The sequence below is a fragment of the Suncus etruscus genome, chromosome 6, assembly GCF_024139225.1.
Source record: "Suncus etruscus isolate mSunEtr1 chromosome 6, mSunEtr1.pri.cur, whole genome shotgun sequence".
Taxonomy (NCBI): Eukaryota; Metazoa; Chordata; class Mammalia; order Eulipotyphla; family Soricidae; genus Suncus; species Suncus etruscus.
Window position 1 is genome coordinate 40,857,633 of NC_064853.1, and position 8,217 is coordinate 40,865,849.

An 8,217-nucleotide genomic window follows, 5' to 3' on the forward strand; every position below is an offset into this window, starting at 1 on the left:
ACAAAAGAAAAAAAGAAAATCATAACCATCAGAAGCTAAGATGAAGAGAAATACCGACACTTACTAAAGTCTAAACTGAGCCTAATTCTGCAGAAGATCATAATCATGGGAAATGTTTAAGAGAAAAGTGGCGTGGAGACTTCAGGGACCTGAGATCCTGGGGATCATGAGGGCTGGAGAAGAGAACCTTAGGGAGAATGGCTCTGGTAGCTTTTGGGTCACATCCCTCAACCTTCTGACTCACGTTAGTTGTTATCATTTTACATGGCCTGACTTCAAGTGGAATCTGGACCTCCCAAGATCAGGAATAGGAGATAAAATCATCCCAGGCCTTGAATGTGTTGTTTCTGCTTCTCCTGCCCTTTCAGCTCCAGCTTCTGATCCAGCAGTACACCTCCCCAAATGCTAAAAGTAGACCAATCTTGGACAGCAAGGAACTAGGAATGGGTAAGGGGGCATGTCTCCCCATCCAAATCCCTTAAGTCTTTAGGGCATCTCTTCCACAGGCCTGAGGAGCAGAAATTGCCCTTCAGCAGCTCCTGCCAGCACAAGTGCTGTGTCAGGCCTACTCCAGGTCTCTGTATTATAGCTCCAGCTCCTGCTGGGAGACTACTCTCTAGAGCAAGGCATCTTCAGCTTCTTCCATCCATGACCCCTTTTCACCTGAGACATGCCACAAGACAAATACTGCCACAAACCCCTGGGATTCATGCCACCGTGGTGCACTTTGCTTTTTTTTTTCCCCCATTACATTGGTCATTTGTTTCTTTGACCAAATGTTTCTTCCTCTCCCTGTATACATTCCTGAAAGCGAGGCTATGTAGGTTCAAATCCCTAATCCACCAGTTAGTAGATACATGGCTTTAAGCAGGTTCCTCAACCTAGCAACAATATCGTCACCTGTGACTCAGCTGACATTGATACAGCAGATACCAGGTAGCATCAAGGCCAAGTGAATTGGGAGAACAGGCAGGCCCAGAGATGGCTGCCTGTGCCAGCGCCCCCAGTTCCCATGCTGACTTCAGCCCTCAGCTACCTCCAGGCTCCGCAGGATGATTGAGAGCACTGTGTCTCCCTTTCTCCAGGGTGGACTGGTTTGAATGCGATCTCTAATCTCCCAAAAGGCTCCGGAGGGACCCATCGGGCTCCTTCTAAGGAGCATTAACTCAAACAGTAACCAGCTCTCGGCGCCTGCCAGGAGGCCAGGTCCATGGGGAGCCCTTCCAACGCAGCAGGAGCTGGCGGGCTCAGGAGTGGGAATCGCAGGCAGCTGTCCCACCGTGCATGCCAGGAGCCTGCTACCCCTCAGAGGCCCTGTGGTCCGCACAGAGGCCGGGAAGAGTGACTCAAACTTTCCTTCTTGTGTCTGGGAACAGCCCTCAAATTCCAGCAAAAGGCTTCTGGAGAGTCTGGCCACAAATCACTGTGTCCTGCCACAAGCCCTGGCTCCCTGCCTCTTGGGGTGGAAATAAGAATCTCCCCGCCAGCACCTCATTTCCTGGGTTACTTGCACCCCTGCAGCAAGTGAAGCTATAGAGCTATTGCAGCTGGAGAGAGTCATGAAGGGGGTCTCTCACAACTGGGCCTAGAGACAGAGGACACCAGGTCAGGTGGGCCTGAACCCCAGCTCCAGGGCTGCTTCAGGTGTGGGTACTTGGTTCAGCACTCACCCTGTCAGCTGGCAGCAGCTGAGTCAGAGGGAGAGAGAGGTGGTTTTTCTGCTGTACCTCTACTCTGACTGGATTCCCTAAAAGCAGGCGTGAGTATCCTCCCTCAGATTGACTTTCCTAGGCCTCTTAAAGCAGAGGTAGGTCCCCTCCCTCAGTAGGCTTCCTCCCTCAGATTTCCCAAAAGTTAGGACTCTGCTCAACCAGAGCATTTCAGTGGGTTACTAGGCAGAGCTACTCCCTTTCCTGCCCCCAGATTCTCTTCAATTACCCATAGAACATTCCAGTCATTCCTCTAGTCCTTACCACACTCACTTCTCTCAGCCTTGGGTTTAAAGGGTAAGGGGTTGAGCCAAGGCTGATAGGTTTGGTGAACTCCATCCCACAGTGCTCTGTGAAGAGAGGGGCTGGAAACTCCCTCTGACTCAGTATAGCTCCTGATCCCATCCTTTCCCCGACTCCCCACCTCACCCCTGGTTGGGCCTTCAGTGTCAAAGCAAGACCCTACTCTCCCTCGTGCTCTCCCTTCTCCCCTCCTCCTGTCAGGGCCCTGCAGTGGATTCTGTATCTAGATTCCTGAGTTCTGGCTGGACTCTGGGTTGGGGGTGGACCCCAACATAACTGGTTCTCATTGCAATCACTTGGCACCTGCTCAGTGCCCACTGTGTGCCAGGCCCTGGGCAAAAGCATCGGGCATGGTGGCAAGCTAAGTAGCATGTGGGCCCTTCCTCTGGTGGGCACCTGCCCAGCTACCTCCTGCATCCCCCTGTTGGACCAGGAACAGGGCAGGAATCAGGGGGCCATCACAGCAGTAAAAGGGAAGCAAACATGCCTGACCCAAACAGAGCCAGGCAGGTCCCCTTCCTTCATCCTAACCAGTTTAGTGTCTGAAAAGGTCCTTCAGTCCTCTCATAGCTGCGCTGCCACTGGGGCCCAGAAAGTTCCCCAGAGTCCAAGCTAATGGGGTACAGCTCTGGTTCCCAACTCTAGTCCCGACTGAGCTCTCGTGGGCTTTGCCAGCTTTAGCATCATTGATTCTTCAAACCTCCCGGCTTTCGTCTCCGTAAAGCAATGAACGAGCGGAAGCCGAGGTTAAGGAACAAATGCCTAAGTAAACTCCAACAGGCGGCTCTTTCTCCTCAGTTCACCGCGGATCCACCCCAGGCTCACAACCACACCTAGTATGAAGGAAATGCTCAGAACCGTTTCTGCAGTGCACGCATGACTGAATCAAGACACAAATGAATAATAGCTTCTGGGGCCTGCTGTGGGTCCCTCGCAATCAATCACCCAGTGGACAGACTACATCCCATCAGCCCCCACCCCTAGAAGCCCCAGGCTCCCAATGTAGCTCTCAGACTGAGACCCAGAGACCCTGAGTGGTGAAGAGAAGGAACCAAGGACTTAGGGGCTAGTGTCCTGAAAATCGGTGTCCTGAAAATCAATCCAGCAGGAATGCACTGAAAATGCCCCAGACCCCACGCTCTCCTGTCTGGACAGGCAGTTGGTCTGTGGTCATGCCTGTCCACCACCTCCCTGCCAAGGACCTACCAGCCCTGGGGGACTGAGCTGAACCTAGAAATCCTTTTATTCAATCCCCGCACTATGTCCGAGCTTCTGCCTCTTATTGAGACCTGTACTGGGCGTCCTGCTGGGTCTTGAAGGGTTTGAGTCCATGAAGAGGAGAGAAGGAGAAATAATTCCCTGCCTGCCTGCCCCACCTCCCCCCATACCCCTTCCACATCCACAGATGCAGTTGCCACTCAAAAAGCAATCTCTCTGGGTGCCGGCGCCCGCAATTTATATCTCGTGCTTGACAGAGCGTCGCCCCGTCATCTCCAGCACACAAGCTGGGCTCCTGAGCCCTGAGGCTGCTCTGAGGCGGCCTGGGTCACTAGACTGGAGTTCCCCGTGGGGAACAGGACTGAACAAGGAGGGGGGTGGGGGCATCCCTTTGAGCCCCTTCCCAGCTCCTAAAGGCCAACTACTCCTCCCACAAGTAGCAGCCACAAACACAAGAGGGGGGCCCGGAGAGATAGCACCGCGGTGTTTGCCTTGCAAGCAGCCTATCCAGGACCAAAGGTGGTTGGTTCAAATCCCGGTGTCCCATATGGTCCCCCGTGCCTGCCAGGAGCTATTTCTGAGCAGACAGCCAGGAGTAACCCCTGAGCACCGCCGGGTGTGGCCCAAAAACCAAAAAAAAAAAAAAAAACAAAAAAAAAACAAGAGGGGTGTATTGTTTGTAACTCCAAAGATGTTCATGAGTGACCACTCCCCAACATCCCCATGGGAAACTGATTTTAATGACATGTACTAGGCTCCGAGAGGGTCCCTAGGACCATGGTGCTGGGGGCTCCAGCCCTCATTGCCAAGCTGAAGCAAAGAAAGGAGCCCCCGGGGGCAGGTTTGGGGAAAAGGCCAAGAGGATTCAAGAACCAGAAGATAGGGGTGCAGGAGGAAGTAAGGTGGGGGCTAGGGAGGCCTGGGATTTATTGGGCTCTGGAAGCTGCACAGGCTCCTCACTGCACATCCACTGGCTTTACACCAAGGGACAATGACAGGATAAAAAGGGCAGAAACCATCCACGAGAGCAGAAGTGGGGGGACAACTGGAGACTGTCCCCCCAGCCCTGCTGCACCCTCCCCTCCAGCTCCTCCACTCTCTGCTCCACTTGCCAAGCATCTGCCCTCCCCAGAAACTTTGCCTTGCTCAGCTCCCCATGGCCAAACCTTCTCCCATGTCATATTCACTGTCACCTCCTCTGGGAGGGCCCTTCGGCCTAAAGAGTCAGCCATTCCTCCTTCCATCCATCAGCTTCTGATTCCCAGAGTGAGTCCTGGACATGGAGAACTGAGCCCCACATAGTGCAGGTGCTGGGTAGGGCTCCCACATGGCTTCACATGTTGATCCCAGGGGTCCCTGTTCTGCTACTGTCTGTGCGGTCCTGTCATGAGATGCTGTGTTGTCATGGGGCTATCTCTTCTCTATCTCACCCCAGGGCCTAGCACATAGTAGGTATTTGATTGGGGTTCCCTGTCCTTCACCCAGTCTGCCCCTCTTGTGTGAGAGATGGATTTTAAAGCAGACATGTCTTCCCCTTCCACCATTTTACAGGTTCCTGCGAGCAGAGAAACTAGTCAGAAAAAGGAGGCTGGGGCTGGAGCTGTTGACTCAGGAATTTGCGATCTTGCTCTCAGGGAAACTCTTGGGTCAGAAATTCTAGTGTGCAAAAGACCCAACAGAAGCTCAGTAATAGTGTTTCCCTCAGAAACTGGGGGATGGCCAGCAAACCAAGGGCCCTCTCCTCACTTGTGACTCTCTTCAGAAGAGGCTCAGTGCTACAGAAATGGTTGGTGATTGTGCCTGCATATACCCACCTTTGGTGAGGATACGGCAGTGCTGGCACAAATCATTACAACAGAAACAGAAAACAATGGACAAGCAAGAGCACACTTCCGGTCACACTCTATGTTTTCCACTTGTCTGCACACAAGCCCGAACCTAGGGACTGGACCTTATGCCATTCTGCAGGACAGAACAGGGTGATCAGAGAGGTTAGGTAACATGCCCAAAGCCATTAAATAGCGAGCACAGAAGCTAAGATACAGACCCAGGAGTCAGACTGCTGGGCCCTCCCTAACTCACTACTGTGCTTGCTATAACTCCCATAACAAAAGCCTGTTTCAGGGGCCTGAGAGATAACATGGAGGCAGGGTGTTTGCCTTGCATGCCGAAGGATGGTGGTTCAAATCCCGGCATCCCATATGGTGCCCTGAGCCTGCCAGGAGCGATTTCTTAGCGTAGAGCCAGAAGTAATCCCTGAGTGCTGCTGAGTGTGACCCCCACCCCCTCCCAAAAAAAGACAAAAGTCTGTCTCAGTTTCTCCCTCCCCACCTCAGGTCTGTGTCCCTCCAGAGGGTGTCAGGAATGCCAGGTGTCAGGGGACCAGTCACAGGCAGGGTACTCTTACACAAATAGGTGCTCGCACACAAATAGGTCCTGGCCCAACCAGCACGCGGAGAGCCGCGTGGAGAACAGAGGCAGCTGATAAAACAAGTGTCTGCTGCTCATTTGGTAAATGGGATTTGGTTAGAAAGATGAACGCTGCCACTTCTGGCTAATGTGTCATGTAAATTCTAATGATAATACAGCTCCCGCACCGCCTGCCCAGCCCGCGCCTCTGCACTGCCGCTCAATTATCTCCCGGGGCTCCTGGCAGGATCCATGCTTCAGTGGGGCCTGCACCCCATCCTGCCTCCCCAGCTGCAAATAATGAAAACCCGCCTCAGCCGCGAGATTGCTCACTTACATTTTCTATTAATTTTTCCTTTCAGAGGAAAAATGAGAGGGGTTGAGGGAGGAGGCACGAGGGGGCAGGGACCAGACTGCCTGGCCCAGCAGCCCACATGCAGGCTCCTGTGTGTTTGAAGGAGACCCCAACCATACACAGGCTTCTGTCCCCGCACCCCATCTCCATTCCCTGCAACAGGAAAGTGCAGGTCAGGGAGGCCTGAACCAAACCATGACCCCACAAGGGACTGGAGCACCAGGAAGAGTGCGGGGGAGCACTAGGGAAGAACAAGAAAGAACACAGAGATGCAGGGAGAAGTAATGGCCTACTGCCTATATCCATTTGCTGTGACTTGGAGCCACAAACATAAACTCTCTGGACACAGTCCCCTCCTCTGTAAAAGGCAGGATGTGCGGTGACCTGGCAGCTTGGATACCCAAGAAATGTCGAGGATAGACACTCTTGTCCAGAAAGCTGCCCCCACTTCCATCCCTGCAGCAGGAGCAGCTGGGAGGGTGTGAATCTGAGGGTCTTCAGGCTGAGTGGGGAGCAGAGACTCATCTCTCTCTGCTATACCTGGAGTTCTCCCTGCATCTCTGAGAGATATGGTGGAGGGAAAGTCAGCAGAAAAGTTATCTCCACTCAGGGAAGAAAATACCTGGGGCCAGAGCCCCTATCCCAGGCCCACTGACATCCTGAACCCCAGTAAAGATACTGATGTTGACCACACACTACGAACAGGGATACAGTTGGGATCTGGCCTCGGTTTCTGCTATGAACTGTGCCATGGGCTGAGTGGAAACTACTGACCTTACTCTTAAGGGAGAGCACAGAGGAATGAACATCACTGGACATGGCAGCAAGAGGAAACTAGCCTGCCCCCAGGAAAGCTTCCTGCAGGAGGTGCTGCTTCATCTGGCAAGAGCTCCCATTGACAACAAAGACCACCAGGAGAAGGTAGAACAAAGAAGACAGAAGAGTGTGACCTGAGGGGGTACTCAGTAAAGGTGTGGTCCCACCCCAATCCACACAGAAGCCTGCAGGTTTCCTGAATCTTTGGCAGCTTCTCCCTTTACTCACCTCCCACCCATCTGAGGGGAGACTAATATCACCTCGCTGCCTGAGAAGAGGTCAGGGCAACCTCTTTGCCTGCCCCACCTCTGCTTTCGAGACACCAGGTATGAGCACTGCCCAGGGCCTGTGGCCTTATCAGCCTCTTGCAGAGTTGGGAGTGGCCTCTGCTTCTGCCACACGAGGGCACCTAGACCGGAAGACAGATTCCTGCAAGATCCAGGGAATGACAGAGGGGCGGGAAGGGAGGGGGCGCTGACACACATCAGGGCCTCAGGATGTGTTTGAAGAGTGAGTGGGTGAGTGGGTGACAGGACTGTATTTATAAGCAAAAACGTGATCTCATTTTTGCAAAGACAAATCATAAAACCGTGTGGTCTTGTGTGTGTGTCTGTGTGTGTGAAAGATCTGGAAGGAAATTCAGCAAACGGCTGCCTGAGGTTGGCCCTGGGGAGGGTCCGGAGGAGGGAGGGAGGGAGGGCCATGCCTGCTATACTCTACAAACTTCTGTGTTCTATTTTTTATAGTGGGGATGTATTATTTTTGCAACATTAGCAATGACTTCTAGAATGTAAGTGATTTTTTTTTCAGCTCTGGGGACTGGTTAAATATTAAATTGATGGCAGAGATGATTCGCTTGCCCTCCATGCCCCCCCATCCAGTTGCTAGCCCTGCCATGATGACACAGACTGAACTGGCTCCTGGGCGAGCTCCAGAGATGAAGGAGAGAGGCTGGCTCAAGCCCTACCCCGCCACCCCTCATTGCTGCCAGGGAGCTGGCCCCCAAAACCCCCCTGATCCACAGGAGTAAATTGGGGAACAGATATGACCTGGCCCCCCCTGGACACAGCTCCCCAGCTTTAGGAAGGGATTTTCTTGGCGGCGGCAGCAGGCCCCTTCAGCTCCTAGGACGCGTGGGATGCCTCCAGACCCAACATATGTGGGAGCTTCTAAAACAGGGACAGTAAAGGAGGAAAAATAAAGTCTGTTTCCCCAGGTCTGTTGTCTCAACATGCAGAGGCCTCCAGAAATGCTTCCCACTGATGTAGTGGGGGCAAGATTCAGGGGCCCAGGTATAGATGGACAGACTGAGGCCTCTGGGGCAAGAAGGAATGGACTCAGATGAGCATTTCCCAGTCACCAGTCCACAGACAGGAGCAGTCTTCTAAGATAAGAACGGGGAAATCA